General features: G+C 46.5%; 1 pseudogene; it reads left to right on the forward strand.

Moving 5' to 3' along the window:
- The first annotated feature begins 23,291 nt into the window (after window positions 1-23,291).
- On the forward strand, window positions 23,292-23,493 carry LOC119963988 (annotated as a pseudogene).
- Window positions 23,494-25,519: the final 2,026 nt, after the last annotated feature.

Consider the following 25,519-nt stretch of genomic DNA (forward strand, 5'->3'; position numbering starts at 1 on the left):
ATTTACGAGTGTCTATCCCACACTATCATCATAATCCCATAACCTAGCCATTTGCTTTCTTCACCTTCACCACAACAAGGAGGCATGTGGGCGGGTGAGTGGTGGGGCCCTGTGAGGTGGCAGTGAGTGGAAGTGTAATCGGTGTGCGAGTGGGTGGGTGTTGAGAAATGGGAAGAGTGGCTGACTCTGGCTGTATGAAGGAGGCCATCCCACCTCTTTCTGCACTGGATGCCCGTCCTTTGGTACAGTGAACTGGCACGTACCAGTGATGCTGTGATGGTGACCTCGCTGGTCGATCTTCTGCCCGCTTGAGGGTAGCGGATGTCTCACGGCACTGCTCCACCCCATCCAGTAATCTGGACAACGCACCTCTGAGAACTTTGGTGCTGATTTCCTCGCAGCCATCGCCCTGACTGGACTTGGAACAAGTGCTGGGGAGGCATTGAAATGGTGAGACACCGTACCCCCCCCCCCCCCGATTCAAGAGCTCAAGTGATACGGGGCGGGCGAATCATGACTGTCCACCATGATGTTGTGTGAAACTCACGCAAATTCATTTTTTCATTTAGTGTCTGAAAATAAAGAACAACATCCCGCCGACAGCGCCGGCGAGCTACTCTTCGCTTTTCTCACCCAAAATCACACTTGACCAACATGATGGCAAACTGCGTCCAAAATCTCTACCTTGATACCATGAAACACTTTGTCAGTTGCTGTCCCACTCTGCTTGTCTTAACTCAAATCACTACATTGCCCGACTACCTCAAACACTTACAAGTTTGAGATTCCCCTGACCTGTCCTTCCCTGTCCGTTTTGTTTTAAAGCCTTATCCACTGCCTTAGTTAGACGATTTGCCAGGACACTGATCACTGCCTGATTTCAATTAAACCCATCCTAGAGAACCCAGCAACCTCTGCGTAAAGAAATCTTTCGAAGTATTCATCGGCACCTTGCCTACTTCCTCTTATCCTGCTGTCCTGGCATTCCTGAAAGCACTTTTTTGTGTTTTTCTCCGTCTATTTGAAATGTCCTAAATACAAAATAAAACGTTGCTGACATTTTGTTTTAAGGCAAGTTTATTAAACTGCTTGTGAAAGCCCTTCTCTCTAATTCTGAGGATTAACCTCATCTGTCTCTGCTCTGCTACAGGGCCTGGTTGACCCATTTTACGTCACTGGACTAAACACCTGACTCCAGGTGCACCTTGACTAAAACACACGACAGATTTGGCATGCGTTTTGGGTATTTGAACTCAACAGGAAATGAAGTGTAATCCAGTATCCTTCATGGATACCCAGTAACTTCATGGGCCCTACAGCAAGATGGCACCGGAGCGAGGCGACTCTGCGAGCTATCCCTAACAGATCCCCTTTTTATGTATCGTTTACTCGTTCTAATCTTTTAAAATTTAATTCTAAGACTAACATTATTACTAACCTCTCTCTTTTCATCCGATGCCGGTGCTTACGTAGTTACATTGTGCACCTTGTGTTGCCCTAATATGTATTTTATTTTATGTATTTTCTTTTATATCCTTTTCTTCCCATGTACTTAATGATCTGTTAGAGCTGCTTGCAGAAAAATACTTTTCACTGTACCTCAGTACACATGACAATAAACAAATCCAATCCAATCCCGTAACCTGTTCCTTTAATTGATACTGTGATTGGTGCTGCACAATGACTCATCTAATATCCCCAGCTCGTTTTTGAATGTCACCCCTGGCAAGCTCTATCACTCCCACGGAGCATGTATACTTGCTATTTTTACTCGCAATTTGCAATACATTCAGCATCTTGTAGTACAGCAGTGAGTGGTTGAGGCGAATAATAGAACATAGAACATAGAACAGTACAGCACAGAACAGGCCCTTTGGCCCTCGATGTTGGGCCGAGCAATGATCACAATATTGATGCATTGGTGGGGAAATCAGCTCAGCAGATGAGGGAAAAGGGAATGGACTCTATTCAATCGGGTATTACGAAAATAAAATTAGATCAGGAAGGATGGTGAGGTGCTGTTGGGGGTCGGGAGATCGGGAGGGGTTTGTTGTGGGTGGGTAGGTGGGGATGGAGATAGTGAAGTATAAATACCAGCATGATTTGGTTGGGCTGAATGGCCTGTTGCATGTTTTATCCAATTCTATGTCGTTGTTAGTATTGGGGAGGGGGGGGGGGCAATAGCGTGGTGTTAATGTTCACTACTTATCCAGTGGCCCAGGCTAATGCTCTGGGGACGCTGGTTGAAATCCCACTCAGGCATTGGTGGAACTGAAATTCAATTAATAAATCTGGAATTGAAAGCTAGCCTCAGTAAGGTGGCAACCATGAAAACTGATTGCGGATCACAAAAATCTGGTTCACTCATGCCCTTTAGGAACTGTAGAAACATGGAAAATAGGTGCAGGAGTAGGCCACTCGGCCCTTCGACCCTGCACCACCATTCAATATGATCATGGCTGATCATGCAAATTCATTATCCCACTCCCGCTTTCTCTCCATACCCCTTGATCCCTTTAGCCGCAAGCTTCCTCCTGAATATATCCAACAAACTGGCCCCAACAGCTTTCTGTGGTCAAGAATTCCACAAGTTCACAACTCTCTGAGAGAAGAGGTTCCTCATCATCTCTGTCCTGAATGGCTTACCCCTTATTCTTAGGCTGTGATCCCGAGCTCTCGACGTCCCCAACATCGAGAACATTCTTCCAGCATCTAGCCTGCCCGGTCCCATCAGGATTTTATGTTTCTACGAGATCCCCTCTCATTCTTCTAAACTCTAGTGAATACAAGCCCAGTTGATCCAGCCTTTCTTCATTTGTCAGTCCTGCCATCCCTCTTTGCATCCTCCTCACAGCACATGCTGCCACCCAGCTTAGTGCCGTCTGCAAATTTGGAGATATTGCATGCAATTCTTTCGTCCAAATCATTAATGTATATTGTGAACAGCTCTGAACCCTGCGGTAATAATAATCATTTATTGTCACAAGTATGAAGTTACTGTGAAAAGCCTCTAGTCTACACATTCCGGCACCATTCCGGGTTAGCCGGTACAGGAATTGAACCCGTGCTGCTGGCCTTGTTCTGCATCACAAACCAGTTGTCTAGCCCACTGAGCTAAACCAGCCCATGTAGTTACTGCTGCCACTCTGAAAGGGACCTGTTTATTCCCATTTTCTGCTTCATGCCTGCCAACCAGTTCTCTATCCACATCAATACATCACCCCAATACCATGAGATTTAATTGTGCTCACTAATCTCTTATGTGGGACTTTTGAAAGTCCAGATACAAATATCCGCTGGTTTACCCTTGTCCACTCGACTGGTCACATCCTCAAAAAATTCCAGAAAATTTGCCAAGCATGATTTCCCTGAAGTAAATCCATGCTGACTTAGACCAATCCTGTGGCTACTTTCCAAATGGTCAGTTATTTCATCCGTAATAATTGACTCCAGCATTTTCCCGATCACCGATGTCAGGCTAACCGGTCTATAATTCTCAGTTTTCTCTCTCTCCTTTTTTAAAAATGGGGTTACATTAGCTACCCTCTAATTTATTGGAACTCTTCCAGAGTCTATAGAATGCTGGAAAAAGATCAACAATGCATCCACTATTTCTAGGGCCACTTCCTTAAGTACTCTGGGATACAGAGCATCAGGCCCTGGAGACTTTCCCCAATACAATTTCCTGACTAATAAGGATTTCCATCAGTTCCTCCTTCATGCTAGACTCTCTGTCCCTGAGTATTTCTGGAAGGTTATTTGTGTCCTCCTTGGTGAAGATAGATCTAAAGTATTTGTTCAACTGGTCTGCCATCTCTTTGTTGCCCATTATGAATTCGCTTGATTCCAACCGTAAGGGACCTGCATTTGTGGTTAGCACTGTTGCTTCACAGGGCCAGGGTCCCAGGTTCGATTCCCGGTTTGAGTCACTGACTGTACCGAGTCTGCACGTTCTCCCAGTGTCTGCGTGGGTTTCCTCCGGGTGCTCCGGTTTCCTCCACAAGCCCTGAAAGACGTGCTTGTTAGGCCAATTGGACATTCTGAATTGGCACTCAGTATACCTGAACAGGCACCGGAGTGTGGCGACTAGGGGGTTTTCACAGTAACTTCATTGCAGTGTTAATGTAAGCCTACTTGTGACAATAAAGATTATTATTATTATTATGCCGCTTTCCCCCCATATCCTTTGACCCCCTTTGCGCTGAGTGCTATATTTAGCTGCTTCTTGAAAACATACACACAATGTTTTAGCCTCAACTACGTCCTGTTGTAACAAATTCCACAGGCTCACAATTCTCTGAGTTAAGAAATTTCTCATCTCTACCCTAAATTGTCTATCTCGTATCCTCAGACTGTGGTCCTTTGGTCTGGACACATTGAGAACATCCTTCCTGCATCTGCCCTGCCAGTCCTGTTGGCATTTTATAGGTTTATATGAAATTCCCCCTCATTCTTCTGAACTCCAGCGAATACAATCCTAATCGATTCAATCTCTCCTCATACGTCAGTCCCGCCATCCCAGGAATCAGTCTGGTAAACCTTCGCTGCACTTCCTTTGGAACAAGAACATCCTTCCCCAAATAAGGAGACCAAAACTGCACACAATACTCCAGGTGTGGCCTCACCGAGGCCCTGGATAATTGCGGCAAGATATCTCTGCTCCTGTACTCGAATCCTCTCGCAATGAAGGCCAGCATAACATTTTCCTTCTCTACCGCCTTCTGTTCCTGCATGCTTGCCTTCAGTGATTGGTGTATGAGGACACCCAGGTCTCATTGCATATTCCCATCTCCTATTTTATGGGCATTCAGATAATAGAATGCCTTCTTGTTTTTGCTACCAAATTAGATAACCTCACATTTCTCCAAATTATACTTCATCTGCCATCCATTTCCCCACTCACTCAACTTGTCCAAATCACACTGAAGGATCTCTGCAAACTCCTCACCCTCCCACCCAACTTGGTCATCTGCAAATTTGGAGATATTACATTTTGTTCCCTCACCCGAATCATGAATATATATTGTGAATAGCTGGGGCACTAACACCGGTCTCTACAGTATTCCAATTGTCACTGCCTGCCAATTTTAGGAGCTGGTTTAGCTCACCAGGCTAAATCGCTGGCTTTTAAAGCAGACCAAGCAGGCTAGCAGCACGGTTCGATTCCCGGACAGGCGCCGGAATGTGGCGACTATGGGCTTTTCACAGTAACTTCATTGAAGCCTACTCGTGACAATAAGTGATTTTCATTTTTTTCATTTCATTTTCATTTGTAAACGACCTGTTCATTCATCCTCTTTGCTTCCTTTCTGCCAACCAGTTTTCCTTCCATCGCAATACACTACCCCACATCCCATGTGATTTAATTTTACACGCTAATCTCGTATGCGAGACTTTGTCAAAAGCCTTCTGAAACTCCAAATATACTACATCCACTGGCTCCCCCTCTTCAACTCTTCTAGATATATATTCGAAGAATTCCAGTAGATTTGTCAAGCATGATTTCTCCTTCAATCCACCGACTCTGCACATCTTTAGGTTGTGGGGGTGAGACCCACGCAAACATGGGGAGAATGTGCAAACTCCATGCGGACAGTGACCCAGGGCCGGGATCGAACTCGGTTCCTCGGCGTCGTGAGGCAGCAGTGCTAACCACTGCACCACCATGCCGCCCCTGACACTTTCATAGAATTGTTTTTCATAGAATTTACAGTGCAGAAGGAGGCCATTCTGCCCATCGAGTCTGCACCGGCTCTTGGAAAGAGCACCCCGCCCAACCCCACACCCCCACCCTATCCCCATAACCCAGTAACCCCACCCAACACGAAGGACAATTCTGGACACTGAGGGCAATTTAGCATGGCCAATCCACCTAACCTGCACATCTTTGGACTGTGGGAGGAAACCGGAGCACCCGGAGGAAACCCACGCACACACGGGGAGAACGTGCAGACTCCACACAGACAGTGACCCAAGCCGGGAATCGAACCTGGGACCCTGGAGCTGTGAAGCACTTGCGCTAACCACTATGCTACCGTGCTGCCCTAATGATTTGTGTACACATGCCCCCCAGAACCCTCTGTTCCTGCGACACTGAAATTATTGCTCCCTTAATATTGGAATAAATTAGACACTGTAATAACAGGATTGGTGGATCAAGAGGGACTGAATGGCTATCCAGATTTGTGAAGTCTTTCATGAAATGAAAATGAAAATCGCTTATTGTCACGAGTAGGCTTCAATGAAGTTACTGTGAAAAGCCCCTAGTCGCCACATTCTGGCGCCTGTCCGGGGAGGCTGGTACGGGAATCGAACCGTGCTGCTGGCCTGCTTTAAAAGCCAGCGATTTAGCCAGTGAGCTAAACCAGCCCGTGCCACAGGGAATTTGCTCACATAGTGCAAACAGGATAGCAGAGAAAATCTCATCCAATGTTCTGTGAACATCACAGAGGAAAATAGCTGAGACAAAATGTCAGTTAGGGAAGCACGACTGTAGGATCTCACTGTGAAAATATAGCCTTTTAATGTTGTTGTACAATGTTCCTGGCTAGCCTGGTGACTTGCAAAGCTCTTCTGAACACTAATTGGTTATTACATTCTCTGTCATTCGGGAGATAAGGCTGCCTTCCCGGATAAAATGTCTTCTTGCTAAAACGAAGAGTGATTATTATAAATCAACTTGCTGTTTGTCTCAGCTGCTAACTGCCAATGCTCACGGCCCATCGATGCCAAATAAACCTCAGCCTTATCAGCTTTGGAAAAGATTGTGAACAGTCAAAAACGGGTGAAATGTCCTAAAACCGTGACTCGTTATTTTTGTCGCAAATTGTGAGGGAAGTTGGCAGCCAGACATGGGACCAATATGGTGCCAAGCACAAAACAGTGAACAAAGCCATCTCTTAAAACAATAGTTCAACAATTTTGCTCTCCGCCTGCTGTGCTGAACGTGTCCAAATAGTGATGATTCATGTCTGAACAGTAACACTCACTTTAGCAGGCCGTGAGCCAGCTGGATCGTCACAACTGCAGCTTGACACCATCCAAGACAAAGCTTCATTGGCACCCCATCCACCACTTTGAACATTAACTCCCTCCAGTACTGACAAACAATGGCAGCAGTGTGCACCATCTACAAGATTACCTGCAGCAACTCACCAAGACTCCTTTGGCAGCACCATAAGACCATAAGACACAGGAGCAGAATTAGGTCACTCGGCCCATCGCGTCCGCTCCGCCATTCAATCACGGCTGATATTTATCTCATCCCCATTCTCCTGCTTTCTCCCCATAACCCCTGACCCCTTATTAATCAAGAACCTTCCAAACCCACAGCCTCCGCCATCCAGAAGGACCATGGCGGCAGATACATGGGAACATGATCACCTGCATGTTACCCTCCAAGTCACACACCATCCTGATTTGGAACTAATTTGCCTTTCCTTCACTGTCGCAGAGTCAACATTCTGAAACTCCCTTCTTAACAGCACTGGGATGTACCTGCACCACATGGACTGCACCACCACCTTGTCCAGGACAACCAAGCTTGGGAAACAAATGCTGGCCTAACCAGCTACACTCACATCCTGTGAAAGGATAAAATTAAATTAAGCCAGTGCCATGTTCACGTAACACGGTCATGCATCAGAGCTCATTGAATCTTAATCTGGCACACTGACTGGTATTCCTGTCAGTGATCACAGAATTGTTACAATGCAGAAGAAAGCCATTTGAACCATTGTGTCTGCACTTCATCTCCAAATGAGTATCCATTCCCCAGCCTTTTGCCTGTACTCCTACACATTGTTTCTGCTCAGTTCAAGTAATAGAACCTGCCTCTACCATGCTTCTTGGCAGTGCATTCTAGACCTGAACCACTTATGTTGTGAAAGCCTGAGGTGGGATTCTCTGATCCTGAGGCTAAGTGCTGACGCCGTCGTAAACGCCGTTGCGTCTCCCGGCGGCGTCAACATGACCTCAGGATCAGCAATTCTGGCTCCAACAGGGGGACCAGCACGGCACTGGAGTGACTCACGCCGCTCCAGCTGCTGATCCCAGCCTCAACTGGGCACCGCGGGGTCCGCGCAAGCGCAATGGCACCAGCGCCAACGCGCACATGCGCAGTGGTACCGGTGCCAACACACACATGCGCAGTGGCTCCCTTCTCTGCGCCAGCCCTGACCCAACATGGCGTAGGGCTAAATAGGCTGGCGCAGATTAAAGGAGGCCCCCAGCCTGAGAGGGCAGCCCCAGCCCGCCGATTGGTGGGCCCTGATCATGGGCCAGGCCACAATGGAGGTCCCCCCTGGGATCGGAGCCCCCCCTTCCCCCCCCCCCCCCCCACCTCCCCCTCAGGCCGCCCCCGGACCCTTCCAAGCTGAGGTCCTGCTGGCTAAGAGCAGGTTAGAATGGCGCCGGCGGGACTCGGGTTTTTTGTTATGGCCGCTCAGCCCATCCTGGGCCGAGAATCGCCGGGGGGGCTCCCGTAAAGCGATCCCCGACCGACGTCGCGCCGACCCCACTGGCGCCAATGGCAGTGATTCCCCGCTCTGTGGAGAATCGCGTCCCGGCGGCGTGGTGTCATTCACGCCGGTTGCGGCGATTCTCCTGCTCCGCCCCTGGCTGAGAGACTCCCGCCCTACGTTTATCTCATCAGATTGGTTTCTTTTGCAAATAGCATTAATTCTGTGCCTGCTTTCTCTTGCTCCTTTTATGAGCTGGAACCGTTTCTCTCTGTCTGCTCTGTCCAGCCCCCTCATGATTTTGAACATCTTTAACAAATCTCCTTTCAGCCTTCTTCTCTCCAAGGAGAACAGTCCCAACCTCTCCGATCGATCCACATAGCTGAATTTTCCGATCCCTGGAACCGTTCTTCTAAACCTCTTCTGTACCCTCTCCAATTTGTTCACACCCTTCCTATAGTGTAGCGCTCAGAACTGTACCCAATATGTCAGCTGAAATCTAACTCGTGTGTTTTGTAAGTTCAGCATAGCCTCCTTGCTCTTTGTCTCAATTAATAAACCCAGAATACTATATGCTTTCTTAATTGCTCTCTCCACCTGTCCTGCCACCTTCAATAATCTATGGACATATACACTTATGTCCCTCTGCTCCAGTAAGGCATTCAGAATTTAACCCCTTACTTTATATTGTCCCTCCATGTTTTTCTGACCAAAATTTGTCACGTCATAATGTATTGAACTTCAGCTGCCACCTATCTGCCCACTCCATCAACTTGTCTATGTCCTTTTGAAACTTTACACTGTCCTCTTCACAGTTTACAATATTTCCAAATTTTGTGTCATTCGCAAGTTTTGAAATTGTCCACCTGCACACCACAATCTAGATCATTAATATAGATCAGGACAGACATGAGTCCCAATATCAAACCCTGGGGAATACCACTAAAAGCCTTCCTCTCGCCCCAAAATATATATATTGACCGTTACTGTCTGCTTCCTATTGTTCAGCTAATTTTGTATTCATGTGCGACTGTTGTTACTGTCCCATCTATTCCATGACTTATAACTTTTCTCACAAGTGTGTTGTGGGGCACTGTATCAAATGCCTTCTGAATGTCCATGTTCACCACGTCAACAGCATTACCCTCACCAACCCTTTCTATTACCTCCTTGGAATACTCCAGCAAGTTAGTTGAACATGATTTCTCCTTTAGAAATCCATGCGGATTCTTTCTAATCAACCCACATTTTCCCATGTGACTGCTAATTCGACCCTGAATAATTGTTTCTCGAAGCTTGGCCACCACTGAGTTGAACCGACAGGCCGCTGAATACTGCAGCTATCCTGACAACGTTTTATGAACAAGGATATAATTTGCAATTCTCCAGTCCTCTAGCTCCTCCCCTGAGTCCAGATAAGATTATGGCCGGCACCTCTGCAAGTTCCATTCTGATTTCCTTCAATATCCTTGGATGCATCTCATCCAGTCATGGTGTCTTGCCAGCTTTGCGTATCATCAGTCTGTTCAACACATCCTGCTTATTAATTTTGAACCCCTCGAAGGACAGAATTTCCTCATTTATATATTTTTTTGGCTGGAGGGTGGTTTTTAGTGGTGTTCCCTGGGGTTTAGTATTGGATATTAATGATCATGATCATGGTGTGCAGGGGAACCATGTCCTGGGTAGCATCTATACCTTTGGTAAAGATAGATGCAAAGTATTAATTTAATACCTCAGTCATGCCCCCTGGCCTTTGTATATAAATTTCCTAACTGGCCCTACTCCTATTTTTCCCACCCTTTTACTATTTATATGCCTATAGAAGACTTTACGATTCTCCTTTATATTGGCGACCAGTCTTAACTCATTATCCCTTTTTGCTTCTCGAATGTACTTCTTCATCTCCCCTCTGAACCCTCTGTATTTCTCTTGATCCTAATTGTATTTTCTACATGACACCTTTCAGACACACTTTTTATTCCTTATCTTAATTTATACCTCCTTTTTCATCCAGGGAGCTCTGGATTTGTTCACCCTACCTTTCCCTTTTAAAGGAATGTACCTGTGGGGATCTGTGGGTGCCGAGGCCATATCATAGACATGTCACCACCATCCTGGGCAAAGCTAGCTAAATATAAAGTAGATTAGGAATGAACCCAGACTTCCTGGTCTGTTTGATTCAGCTATTCACTGGATAAAATCAGTGAGCAATATTGAAGCATTAATTAAAGTTGCTCTCCCGAGGAATAGCATCATAGAAAGAGTGGACGCATTTGATGATATTACTTGTCTCCCCATCTTATTGGACACTTGAGACTGCTCAAATGCATATATATTGCACATATATTTCTTGGTATGTTTGTCTGGATCAAATAAGAATTGAAAGAAATAAAATCCTGTGTTTTATTTTGCACCTTTTATGACCTCACATCATTCTCACTGAGAGCATTGCAAGCAATAAAGTACTTTTCAAGTTTCTTCTCACTCTGATGTAGGAAAGGTGGCAATCCATCTTTTTAGCGATGTTAATTGAGTGACAAATATTGGTTGTCACATTGCAATTAGAAGAGCGAACATTAAATGTGAGGTTGAGAGATCCAGAAGGGAAACATCAGGAAGTTTGACCTCACCTGACTGTAATGGATCTTCTGCGGCAAAGCATCCATCACTCAATATTGGCTCTTGCTAGGTTAGTTTATTTAACCTTTAATTATTTTTTATCCTTTCATAGGATGTGAGGCAAGTCCAGCATTTGTTGCTTATCATGGATGGTGGTGACGGCGAGCCAGCTTCTTAGGCAGCTTTTTAAAAATTAGCTGATGCGATGTGTGCATCACTGGCTGGACCAGCAATTGATGCCCATCCCTAATTGCCCTTGAACTGAGTGGCTTGCCCGGCCATTTCAGTGGGAAGTTAAGAGTAAACCACATTGCTGTGGGTCTGGAATCACATGTAGGCCAGAGCAGGTAAGGACAGCAGATTTCTTTCTCTAAAGGACATTAGTGAACCAGATGGGTTTTTATGACAATCGACAATGGATTCATGGTCATGATTAGACTTTTAACTCCAGATTTTTATTGAATTCAAATTTCAACATCTGCCGTGGTGGGATTTTTAGCCGGGTCCCCAGGGCATTACACTTGGCTCTGGATTGGTAGGCCAGCGATAAAACTACAATGCCGTTGCCTCCCATTAGCTGCAGCCCATACGGTCTAGGTACCCCCACACTGCTGAAAGATTTAGCAGCAGGGGTAGGCCACACAACCTTTCGAACCTGTTCCGCCATTCAATAAGATCGTGGCTGATCTGGTTGTGGTCAACTCCACTCTGCTGTGTGTCCCCCACCCCCTGCTAATAAGGAGGGAGTTCCAGGGTTTTGACCCAGTGGTGGTGAAGGAGTGGTGATATAGTTCCAAGTCAGGATGGTGTGTGGCTTGGCGGGGATCTGCAAGTGGTGGTGTTCCCATCTGTCTGCTACCCTTGTCCTTCAAGGTGTTAGTAGTTTGGGGGATGTTGCTGAAGGTTCCTTGGTGAGTTACTGCAGTGCATATTGTAGGTGGTACTACCTGCTGCCAATGTTCGTCAGTGGTGGAAGAAGTGAATGTTAAAGGTAGTGGATGAGGTACCAATGAAGGGGGCTGCATTGTCCTGGATTATGTTGAGCGTTTTGAGTGTTTTTGAAGTTACACTCATCCGGGCTAGTGTACACAATTCCATCACACTGATGGACAGGAGGTGAGTTACTCGCCACAATATTCTCAGCCTCTGATCTGCTCTTGTAACCACAGTATTTATATGGTAGGCCCAGTTCAGTTTCTGGCCGATAGTCACCCCCAGGATTTTGATGGTCATGCATTCAGTGATGGCAATGTTACTGAAGATCAAGTAAGATGGTTAGGTTCTCTTGTTGGATCTGCTTAGTACTAGCACTAGAAAGGCGAGAATATTAACTTGTCCTTATCAGCCCAATTTGTCTTGTGCCATGTGGTAACAGATTGTTTCAGTAACTGAGGAGTTAGCGAACATCCCTGCTTCTGACCTTATGATGGTTGGAAGGTCATTAATGAAGAATCTGAAGATGGTTGGGCTTGGACACTACTCTGAGGAACTCCTGCAGGGTTGTCTTGGGACTGAGATTATTGGCTTACAACAACTACAACCATTTCCCTTTGTGCCAAGTGTGACTCCACCTCCCCACCCCCGCCACAGCAATGGAGAGTTCCCCTCACCCCCATGACTCCCCTCCCCCACCCACCCATTTTCCTTCAACTTCAGTGATCTGATTAGCAAGTTTGCAGATGATACTAAGATTGGTGGAGTTGCAGATAGCGAGGGGGACTGTCAGAGAATATAGCAAAATATAGATAGATTGGAGAGTTGGGCAGAGAAATGGCAGATGGAGTTCAATCCAGGCAAATGCGAGGTGATGCATTTTGGAAGATCCAATTCAAGAGCGGACTATACAGTTAATGGAAGAGTCCTGGGGAAAATTGATGGACAGAGAGATCTGGGAGTTCAGGTCCATTGTACCCTGAAGGTGGCAACGCAGGTCGATAGAGTGGTCAAGAAGGCAAACAGCATGCTTGCCTTCATCAGACGGGGTATTGAGTACAGGAGTCAGCAGGTTATGTGACAGTTGTATAGGACTTTGGTTAGGCCACATTTGGAATACTGCGTGCAGTTCTAGTCGCCACATTACCAGAAGGATGTGGATGCTTTAGAGAGGGTGCAGAGGAGGTTCACCAGGATGTTGCCTGGTATGGAGGGTGCTAGCTATGAAGAAAGGTTGAGTAGATTAGGATTGTTTTTGTTGGAAAGACGGAGGTTGAGGGGGGACCTGATTGAGGTCTACAAAATTATGAGAGGTATGGACAGGGTGGATAGTAACAAGCTTTTCCCAAGAGGGGGGTGTCAGTTACAAGGGGTCACGATTTCAAGGTGAGAGGGGGAAAGTTTAAGGGAGATGTGCGTGGAAAGTTTTTTATGCAGAGGGTGGTGGGTATCTGGAATGCTTTGCCAGCGGAGGTGGTAGAGGCGGGCATGATAGCATCATTTAAGATGCATCTAGACAGATATATGAAAGGGGAACAGAAAATAGGCGACAGGTTTAGATAAAGGATCTGGATCGGCGCAGGCTGGGAGGGCCGAAGGGCCTGTTCCTGTGCTGTAATTTTCTTTGTTCTTTGTTCTTAAACTTTGTTCAGCTCGTCGATGCAACACTCAGTCAAATGCTGCCTTGGTGCCAAGGGCAAGGGCCCTCAGGGTTTTGACTGTGTGCCGAATTCACCTTTGCTGCAAGTCTGCAGTGTCACATAATTCACAATGCTAACAAATAGCACCCCATGAGTTCTGACATATGGCAAGTTTATTCATTTATATCCATACTTCTCACATTGCAGCTTATTTTTTAGTACAGTCAATAAAAGCAAAGTTAAGATCCTTGTAATGTTTGTCTTCCAGCTCAAAAGCTGTGCTCTGGCAAAGCAGAGTGGCATTTGATGAGGATATATTTAATCACGATATTGCGATCTGAATATTTTTGTTTCCCTCTTTACTTTCCAGGGTAATCAGAAATAAGATCAATCAAAGCTTGAAATGAATAATCCCTCTCAATATTGTTTGTTGTGCACGGCCACTTTATTTCAAAGTGCAGTTCCTTCAGCAGCCTTGAAGCGCGGTACCCGTAAGAGTACAGCTTGTGTGTCGCCATGACAGCGCCTTCACAAATGCTCTGCAGCTGCACAAGTGGGTGGAATATTGGGCGGCATTCTCTGTCCCGCCACACACCATTTTCTGGTGCGGCGCGCCCCCACTGGCAGCGCGAGTCTCCGACCCGCCAGCCGGCCAGTGGGATTTCCCATTGTGAGCAGCCCCAGGCTGTCGGGAAATCCCCGGGCATGGGTGCGCTGATGGCGTAACGGAGAATCCTGACAGCGGAGAATCCAGCTCGTTGTTTTTCAATTTTTAATTGAGGGTGCTGTGTGGGTCGGTGCTTTTGCCGGGGCGGGAGGGGTGGGGGGGGGGGGGGGGGGGGTGGGGGGGGGGGGTGGGGGGAGGAGGACGGGGGGGGGGGGGGGGGCATGTTCTGTGCGGAGGAGTGGGTGGGTTGCTGCTGATATGTTGAGGGAGAGCGTTCGGTGGAGTTGGGGGGTGGTGGGTGCTCGAGAGGGGGGTTTCCATTTTTAATTAATTGGCCCCTCAATCTTTTACGATTTAAGTTGTTGGTGGGGCGGTTTGAATGGTGGGGCAGGTTGAATCAGAATGTGGTCTAGGTCTCGCCCCTTCAGTGAGGGGTGGCAGTGAGCTTTGCACATGAGCAGTGGCAGAGAGGCTTCATCCGCCGTGAGGTCACAGGCAGAGTGAGCTTTAAACTTGGGAATTTGAAGCAGAGTGAGGACTCAGTGCAGAACGGGAAGAGGGGCTCTTTACTTTTTCTCCTTGTTTTGTAGCTTTTAAGTCTTCAGAGAGTGTTCTTGCCCTGCTGCACCTGAGGCTACAATGGAGAGAGCTGATTGGTAAATAGTGAGCAAGGTTGATAAGTCTTTAAAACTTTCATCAATTATAGTTTGAACATAACTATTGTGGTTTATAATCAGTAAGGGCTATAATCGGTGGCAACGAGGACAAGCAAAGAAGGTCCTTAGAGAATTGGATTTAATCTAATATCAAGCATCTTCCAAAGCTTTAATTTAAAAGGGTAAGTTGTGGCAGGAGAACCCAAAGCCCTGGTTTGTTCCTCTTGCTCCATGTGAGGCCGGGAACATTTCCAGTGCCAACATTTCAGCATGTGTGCAAGAAATGTCTCCAGCTACAACTCCTGGAAGTCCGTGTTTCGGAGCTGGAGCGATGGTTGGAGACACTGTGGAGCATCCGCAAGGTGGAGACTATCTTGGATAGCACATATAGAGAGATGATCACACCGCAGGCTCAGACTCCACAGGCAGAAAGGGACTGGGTGACCACCAGACAGCTAGGCAGGCAGTGTGGGAATCTCCTGTGGCCATTCCCCTGCAGAACAGATATACTGTTTTGGATACCGTTGAGGGGAATGACCTCTCAGGAGAAAGCAGCAACAGGCAAATTTGTTGGTTCTGCTGGAGAGGGGAGGGGTAATAGGTGTGGGAATGCAATAGTTTTAGAGGATTCGATTGTAAGGGGAATGGATGGGTGTTTCTGTGGCCGCAAACAAGACTCTAAGATGGTATGTTGCCTCACTGGTGCTAGGATCAAGGGTGTGGTTACAGGACATTCTGGAGGGGGAAGGTGAACAGCCAGTGGCCGTGGTGCACATCGGTACCAACGGCAGAGATTTGAAAAATGGGTACGGTCCTTATAGCAGAATATAGGGAGTTTTGAAGCAAGCTGAGAAGTTTGAGCTCAAAGGTAGTGATCTCAGGATAACTAGCAGTTGGCCGTGCCCTACAATCAAGATCGCAGGGGTTGTACTCTCATCTACCCAAGAGCTGCCGACAAATTAGAGGTAGCACCACTGAGGAGTCCATGACTGCTACCATAAGGACTGTCACCAGAGTCCCAGGACTATGGAGTAACGCAGGCCACACATAAGTAATGTGGTGGTTTGGGTTTATAGGTGTTGGGGACGTGAGGAAAGGGGTGTAGGGGGGTTGGCAGCAAGGGCATTGGGAGGCTCTCAGTGGCCCTAAACCACCACTGATGTTGCAAGTCCCTTAATCAGGCATTGACTGCCTTTGATCGAGAGATTCCCTCAAGGAGGTGACATGCTGTGACAAGGTTACAGCTGGGCTATTGCCAGTGGAAGTGGGATGAGGCCCATAAGTGGTCCTTAATTGGCCATTTAAGGGCCTCAATCGGCAGTGTAGCTTGAAAGTCGACCATGGGCCTTCCTATCCAGAAATTAATTCTGGTGGAGGCAGAACGTGCCGGGTTTAGGTGCATCACCATCCTGTCTAATTAAATGGCCTCCCCACATCCAGGCCCGCCACCAGCGAGAACAGATGGATATAATGGAGAGCAGACAGGCAGTGATTGACACACAGGATGACCAGTAAGCACACAGAACAGAGCAGCCAATCACCAGACAGGACACTACCACTATAAAGCCAGAGGGCACTAGGTTTCTCGCTCTCTCTGAACCCAGCCACTGAGACAGTCAGAGTTCGTGAGCTAGCCAGTGGAAACACCATGCGGTAGCTAGTAAGTCTGGTCAGGTTAGTACTAGGTCTCCAGTCAAGTCAGTATAGTGCCAACCCACAGTTGAACATTTATAGTAGTTAAGACGTTAAATAAAAGCGTGTTGCATCTTATAAAGTGTTTGAGGTCTGTTTCTCGCTACACTGTATCAAGTGCAGTCCAGGTCGACCCTGCCTAACACATCATGCCCATAGGTTGAAACTCACAATGACCGATTCTTCGACTTCAGGAGTCTGAGAGGGTAATCCGCCATCAACAGCCCATGGTCACGTTTTCCTGGTCTATTTTCTCCTGGACAGTCACAGATGGAAGCACACATAGAAACCAGGAGCAGGAGGAGGCCATTTGGCCCTTCGAGCCTGCTCTGCCATTCAATATAATCATGGCTGATTATCAAATTCAATAACTTGACCCCGTTCCCCCATATTCCTTGATCTCTTTAGCCCCAAGAGCTATAAGACCATAAGACATAGGAGCAGAATTAGGCCATTCGCCCATCAAGTCTGCTCCGCCATTCAATCATGGCTGATATTTTTCTCATCCCCATTCTCCCGATAACCCCTGATCCCCTTATTGATCACGAACCTATCTATCTCTGTCTCAAAGATACTCAGTGATTTAGCCTCCACAGCCTTTTTCAGCAAAGAGTTCCACAGATTCACCACCCTCTGGCTTGTGGTGATTGGAGATCTGAATAGATGCAATACAACTGATCAAGCACTAGAGGGAGCACGGGAGAGCTATAAATACACAGGGACAGGAAGTGAGGACACACTTCACGGAAGGGAGAACTGGGAGCAGGACAAGCAGGCAGCATTTGAGGTAGCCGTAAGTTAAGCTCTGAAGACAGAACAAATTCACAATAAAGCATCTTCTCCACCTTTGAGACTACGAGCTTTATTAAGACATGAGGAACAACACATGGTACCAGCAATGGCTTCAGATGCTTACTACAAGACAACTCAGCTGCAGGCACAGAAAGACCAAAATGGCAAGAAAAACTCCTACTGGACATTCGACTTGGGAAGACATCACTTATTCGAGGATGTGGCTTGGAACCCCACCTCAGCTGGACACGACCGGCAATGTAAGAAATGTCTGGAAAATATTTAAACAAATGTTCGATTTTTGTATCATAGCTAATGATGTAGCAGCAGCCTCAGACGAAATTAAAATAGCAATGCTCATCGCAGGACATGAAGACGAGGAACAACACATGGCTGAAGAAATTCCTCCTCATCTCTGTTTTAACGGATCGTCCTATTAGTCTGAGATTGTGTCCTCTGCTTCTAGTTTTTCCGACAAGTGGGAACATCCTCTCCACGTCCACTCTACCTAGGCCTCGTAGTATCCTATAAGTTCCAATAAGATCCCACCTCAGCCTTCTAAACTCCGAGTACAGACCCAGAGTCCTCAACCGTTCCTCACACAGGGATCATTCCGGGGATCATTTTTGTGAATCTCCTCTGGAACCTTTCCAACCTCCCTTAGATACGGGGTCCAAAAACTGCTCTCAATATTAGCTATATCTAATTCCTTCTTGAAATCACACAACGTTTTGGCCTCAACTACTTGCCATCCCAGGAATCAGCCTGGTAAATGTTTGCTGTACTCCCTCCATCGCAAAAGCATCTTTCCTCAGTTTAGAAGATCTGTCCCTCTGATCTTATTAAAACCACTGGTTTTGACCATTCCATCTGACAAAAATATGGGGCTGGATTTTCCAGCCCCCCCCCCCCCCCCCCCCCCCCCACCCCCCACCCCCCCCCCCCCGCTGGTGTGATCTTCCGATCCCACAGAAGCCCATCCCCCCCGGTCGCATATTCCCCGACGGTGGTGGTAGGTGAGAACAATAGGAAACTCATTGACAGTGGCGGGACTGAGAGATCCAGCTGTCAGCTAATGTTGACCTGCCTCAGCCCCTGGAAGGCCCACCATGGGGGCAACCACGTTGCTGCGGAAAAGCCCGTCCACGGTGTTCGGACTTTTCCGTACTCTGATCCTAATGGTTTGAAATAAGTTGACATCAACAGCACTTGATGTTTACACCATCATCCCACTGACTTCCAAAGGTCCAACAGCTTATCTCCAACCTTGTATACAATCTGCTGAATAAGCGTTTTCCATTGTGGCCGGTCTTGCCAGCACGCCGTGGAACACAGCACCTAGTCAGGACTGTATCCTGTACATATGTTTATAGTTATGTGTTGTTAATAAACAGTTATTGTTCAACCATACAAGCCTCTAGAACCCTCCATGAGACAACATTCAACTTTACAACAATGTATTATCTGAATTATGTCTTCAATCCTTCACCAGAAAGTGAATCGTTCCAAATAGGTGATGACCTTTCCTCCGAGCCTTTGAGGTACCTTTTGAATTCAGGATATTATCTGTGTTTATACTTGTACATTGGTTTGTCAGGCAGCTCAATTTTATTCCTCAAATTCCTTTTCGTACTTTTAACAATGGGTAAAAGTTTATCATGTTCCTTGCATAAATACTTTGCTTCATTTAAATAAGTATAATTCGGTATATATTTCCAATTGTGGTTCATGATAGGAGTAGTCTGTCGGCCACCAAATAGTAACGATATGGTGGGGGAGGCAATAAACAAAGAAATAACTGATGCATGTAGAAATGGTACAGCAGTTATCATGGGGGATTTTAATCTACATGTCGATTGGTTTAACCAGGTCGGTCAAGGCAACCTTGAGGAGGAGTTTATAGAATGTATCCGCGATAGTTTCCTAGAACAGTATGTAATGGAACCTACGAGGGAACAAGCGGTCCTAGATCTTGTCCTGTGTAATGAGACAGGATTGATTCATGATCTCATAGTTAGGGGTCCTCTCGGAAGGAGCGATCACAATATGGTGGAATTTAAAATACAGATGGAGGGTGAGAAAGTAAAATCAAATACTAGCGTTTTGTGTTTAAACAAAGGAGATTACAAGGGGATGAGAGAAGAACTAGCTAAGGTAGACTGGGAGCTAAGACTTTATGGTGGAACAGTTGAGGAACAGTGGAGAACCTTCCAAGCGATTTTTCACAGTGCTCAGCAAAGGTTTATACCAACAAAAAGGAAGGACGGAAGAAAAGAGGGAAAATCGACCGTGGATATCTAAGGAAATAAGGGAGAGTATCAAATTGAAGGAAAAAGCATATAAAGTGGCAAAGATTGCTGGGAGATTAGAGGACTGGGAATCTTTAGGGGCAACAGAAATCTACTAAAAAAGCTATAAGAAGAGTAAGATAGAGTATGAGAGTAACTTGCTCAGAATATAAAAACAGACAGTAAAAGTTTTTACAATATATAAGACAAAAAAGAGTGGCATCTGGATAGAAATTGTCCCATTGGGCTGACGCAGCATGGGTTCGTAAAAGGCAGGTCATGCCTAACTAATTTAGTGGAATTTTTTGAGGACATTACGGGGAGCCGATGGATGTGGTATATCTGGATTTCCAGAAAGCCTTTGACAAGGTGCCACACAAAAGGTTGCTGCATCAGATAAAGATGCATGGCATTAAGGGTAAAGTAGTAGCATGGATAGAGGATTGGTTAATTAATAGAAAGCAAAGAGTTGGGATAAATGGGTGTTTCTCTGGTTGGCAATCAGTAGCTAGTGGTGTCCCTCAGGGATCCGTGTTGAGCCCACAATTGTTCACAATTTACATAGATGATTTGGAGTTGGGGACCAAGGGCAATGTGTCCAAGTTTGCAGATGACACTAAGATGAGTGGTAAAGCGAAAAGTGCAGAGGATACTGGAAGTCTGCAGAGGGATTTGAATAGGTTAAGTGAATGGGCTAGGGTCTGGCAGATGGAATACAATGTTGACAAATGTGAGGTTATCCATTTTGGTAGGAATAACAGCAAACGGGATTGTTATTTAAACGATAAAATATTAAAGCATGCCGCTGTTCAGAGAGACTTGGGTGTGCTAGTGCATGAGTCACAGAAGGTTGGTTTACAAGTGCAACAGGTGATTAAGAAGGCAAATGGAATTTTGTCCTTCATTTCTAGAGGGATGGAGTTTAAGACTAGGGAGGTTATGTTGCAATTGTATAAGGTGTTAGTGCGGCCACACCTGGAGTATTGTGTTCAGTTTTGGTCTCCTTACTTGAGAAAGGACGTACTGGCGCTGGAGGGTGTGCAGAAGAGATTCACTAGGTTAATCCCAGAGTTGAAGGGGTTGGATTATGAGGAGAGGTTGAGTAGACTGGGACTGTACTCGTTGGAATTTAGGATGAGGGGGGATCTTATAGAAACATTTAAATGATGAAGGGAATAGATAGGATAGATGCGGGCAGGTTGTTTCCACTGGCGGGTGACAGCAGAACTAGGGGACATAGCCTCAAAATAAGGGGAAGTAGATTTAGGACTGAGTTTAGGAGGAACTTCTTCACCCAAAGGGTTGTGAATCTATGGAATTCCTGCCCAGTGAAGCAGTTGAGGCTTCTTCATTACATGTTTTTAAGGTAAAGATAGATAGTTTTTTGAAGAATAAAGGGATTAAGGGTTATGGTGTTCGGGGCCGGAAAGTGGAGCTGAGTCCACAAAAGATCAGCCTGATCTAATTGAATGGCGGAGCAGGCTCGAGGGGGCCAGGTGGCCTACTTTGCTCCTAGTTCTTATGTTCTTATGTTCTTAGTATAGTCACTTGTGTGTACAATTGTAAACTCTGGTGAAAGACTGGTAAAAAATTTCTCATGCATTCAGCAAATGAAGTGTCAGATAGTGCAGGCATTTCGTAATTGATTGTAAAATTGTATAAACGAAGCAGATGCAGAAAATAAAAACACAAAATGCTGGAAATACACAGTCGGCCTGGCATGGGTGGAAAGAGAGATAGGGCTTCATGTCAGAACTTGGCTAGTTTACGTCCAGTCAGTTGGTCATTTTCAGGAGAGGGCATTAGGTTAAATACAAGCCATCAAATTTTTGTGTGCCCTTGTTAATGAATGCTTGCCGAGTTTGCTTGTGGGTTTCCAGGGTGGGGTCCCTCATTGTCAAACACTCAGTGTCTGATGAAGGTATCTGGCATCAGGAACAAGGGGCTGCTAAGAGCCACCCCCATGACATGCTGTACCACCGCCCTTCCCCCCTCTCACCGCCACCTTCAGCTGTGAACCCCTCACACCCACATACACTCCTGCCACCATCCATGTGTGGACTGGGTCCCTCAGAAACCCTGGGTCTAGGGTGAATGAATCACAAGCAGCAGCAACCCCCCCCCCCCCCCCACACCAGCCACCACCATTGCTGGCCTCTGATTGGTTGGCAGCTCTCGGGTGGTGGAGGATGGGGTTTCTGCTCCCTGGTCCTTGACCCACCACTATCGAAGCAGCAGGCCTTCCAAAATGTAGGTGATGTGAGGCTCTGGCCGGCTCTCCAGCCGGTGGGCAAGACCCTTTTTGCCTACATTCAACACCGCACTCTGAGTTTATCATCACATTTATTGGCAGCCCCAAAGCTGCATGATCATGAGCGTGTTCATTTCTAATTCTGTCCCAAAACTGTTCTGTAACTTTTATTTCGTCATCTAATTTATTCAAGCTATAATCTCTACTTCCACCTTTCTGGCTGCCGAGGCGACAATTGTGAGATCTCTGTCTTGAATTATGAATTTGTTCTGTCTGGACCTGTAAAGACTTAATTGCCTGCAAAGACTCACATTCAAAGTATCATCTTGCATCATTGACTTTGTCTGTGTATATGATTCTGGAACCCACCTCATCACTCACCTGATGAAGGAGCTGCGCTCTGAAAGCTAGTGATTCGAAACAAACCTGTTGGACTTTAACCTGGTGTTGTAAGACTATTTATTGAACTATTAGAGGTTCTATGTCAGGTATGTGGGGCGGAATTCTCTGACCCCCCCTCGCCGGGTCGGAGAATCGGCGGCGGGCCGCGCGACTCATGCCACGCCGTCCCGATGCCGGGACGCGATTCTCCGCAGAGCGGAGAATCTGCACCACTGGGGTTGGTGTGGTCGGCGCGGATGGACCGAGCGGCGGTCACCAAAAAGCCAAGTCCCGCTGGCACTGTTCTAGCATCCTCTGAGCCGCTGGGACCTTGGCGTTGAAAGGTCCGGGGGCGGCCTGTGGAGGGAGGGGAGGGGGTGGCGAGGGTGGGTCCGACCCCGGGTGGGGCCTCCGTAGTGCCCTGGTCCACGATCGGTGCCCACCGTTCAGCGGGCCGGCATCTCTGTTGGGTGGCCTCCATTCCTCCGCGCCAGCTCCTGTAGCCCTGCACTATTTGGTGTCGAGGCTGGTACGGGGAAGAAGGCCACTGTGCATGCGCTAGTTGGCGCCGGCCCAACTGTGGCGCCGGGTTAATGCCGGGATCGGCAGCTGGAGCGGCGTGAGCTGCTCCAGCACCGTGCTAGTCCCCTGTGGGCCACAGAACGGGGTCCCGGAATGGGCGTCGACACCGGAGTTAAACACTCCCGTTTTTTCGCCGGCGTCAGCCCTTAGCCGCCCGGTGGGAGAATCCCGCCCGTGATTTTTTTCTGATGCAAAGTTCACCTCTGGCCTCACTATCAGTACTTGTTCTGTGTTTTCTTACACTTCACACTGTTAGTCCATTCTCCTAATCCATGGATCTCACTTCATGACCATCATTCTGAACGTTCAATCAATATTTAAGCATGCAATTGCTTCTCGGCCTTTTGGCTGAGATGAAGTGTAGTATCTGCTCTACCTTTTGGCTCAGATCTGGTGTGTCCCTCTTGTGGGGGACCATGAATTGGATTCAATTTGAATTTGAATTGGTTTTTGGAGCAGGCAAGGAGCTGGATTAGGTGTTCGCCCCTGACCCACACTCTGAGCCCTGGCTTTGTAACTCAGAAAAAGTCATAAAAATTAAAAAAATTTAAACATGCCAGTAATTTCTCTGGTGCATGCCTTGATCTATAAAATGTGGGATGAAAATAATTCACTCTTTGATCTATACTTTTAGACCAGTGGCAACAAACCTGTTGAATTCAGGTACCAATGAAAGACTTACAAGGACAAGTGGCACTGTTCTTTGATACTTTTACCAAACTTCTCACTTCTCACCAACCTATTAGCCTTGTATTCCTTTGTGAGCAAATTGTCCATGTACCTCAAGGATTAGTTGCTTCTTTTCTCTCCAATTCTTATCAACTGATACCATTAATACTTGTCGAACACTCTGTTGAGAAACATTAGCTTTTTTGTAAAGGGATACAATAATGCCCTGACCAGGTAAACTGCAGATTAACTGACTTTCAAAAATAATCGCCTGATTAGTCTCCATGTCAAGTTTCATTTATGCCTTTTGCACAGAAGACTTACTCAACAGCATATGTTTCACACTGGAGACAGCATCATTATTTACACCATGGCTTACTCCAGCTGTTCTCATGGAAATACAATTCTCTCTAGTGTCTTCACTGTGTTGTCATCTCCATACCTAGAGCAAGTAGTACATTTATATTCCTTAACCGTGTGCTGATGCTTACTGCTTAGTCAATCAGGATAATAGGTTTTCCAACCTACCCCACATACTGTTGAAGTGCAAGTACTATTCCGCACTGGACAGTTGAATGAGTTTACGATCAGCTGATTTGTGACAGAGCTGACACTACTTGTGGCCTGGCATTTTTTGAGGACCCTACCTCTGTTTTGGGCCCCGTTTAGTGATATTTGGAGTCACATCCGAAGCACCTATAAACTGTTCCTAAGTTAATCCTGGGATTTGCATTATTGCTGTTCCAATTCTGTCTTCTGCTGTAATGGCCATGCCTGCTTTTATCCTTACTCTACCTGTCTTTAATCCGTCAATTATATTGATGCGTGCTCCCGACAGCTGAACCATTTCCCAATCTGGCCGTCATTGAGAATTCTATTCTTTATGCTGTCACAACATTCCTCATTTGTGCCTTGTCGGCTACCCCATGGGGCAGCATGGTGGCACAGTGGTTAGCACGGCTGCCTCACAGCTCCAGGGTACCGGGTTCAATTCCAGCCTTGGGTGACTGTCTGTGTGGAATTTGCACTTTCTCCCCGCATCTGCGTGGAGTTTCCTCCGGGTGCTCCGGTTTCCCCCCCCCCCACAGTCCAAATATATGCAGGTTAGGTGGGGCGATGGAGGGAGTGGGCCTTGGATAGGATGCTCTTTCAGAGGGTCAGTGCAGACTCAATGGGCCGAATGGCCTCATAATAATAATAATCACCACTTAGCGTCACAAGCAGGCTTCAATTAAGTTACTGTGAAAAGCCCCTAGTCACCACATTCCGGCACCTGTTCGGGGAGGCCGGTACGGGAATTGAACCCACGCCGCTGCCTTGCTCTGCATACTAGCCAGCTGTTTAGCCCACTGTGCTAAACCACCCCCTCCTGCACTGTAGGAATTATATTGTTCTATGGAAATGACTGTTTCCCCAGGATTATTTTTGATGACCAACCAACATCTGAGCCAGTGTTTTCCACCTTTCTGATCATGGAACACCATTTTGAACCAAGACCCCATCCATGTCAGATACCTTAGCACAATCCAGCAACTTAAACATTAATACCGGTCCAGGGATCTCCAAGTTGGATTTCATAAATGTTTTATACACTGTGCTAAAGCCAAGATATTTTCTTCCATATAATGAGCATCTATTTTTGAAAATCGATCACATTTCGTCTTGCCTGAAAGGCATTCAAAGGATTATATTTCTTGTAAATTTCATCCAAGAACTCTAATAAAAGATTTAAAAGCATTCATCATTATCCAACTGATGGGCTTTCATCTTACAAGATACTTCACTCCTGATGTTACTTAGAACATAGAAGAGTACAGCGCAATGCAAGCCCTTTGACATACGATGCTATGCCGATCACTTATCCTAATGTAAGATCAACCTAACCTA

This window comes from Scyliorhinus canicula, chromosome 3 (genome assembly GCF_902713615.1).
Source record: "Scyliorhinus canicula chromosome 3, sScyCan1.1, whole genome shotgun sequence".
NCBI classification, from domain to species: Eukaryota; Metazoa; Chordata; class Chondrichthyes; order Carcharhiniformes; family Scyliorhinidae; genus Scyliorhinus; species Scyliorhinus canicula.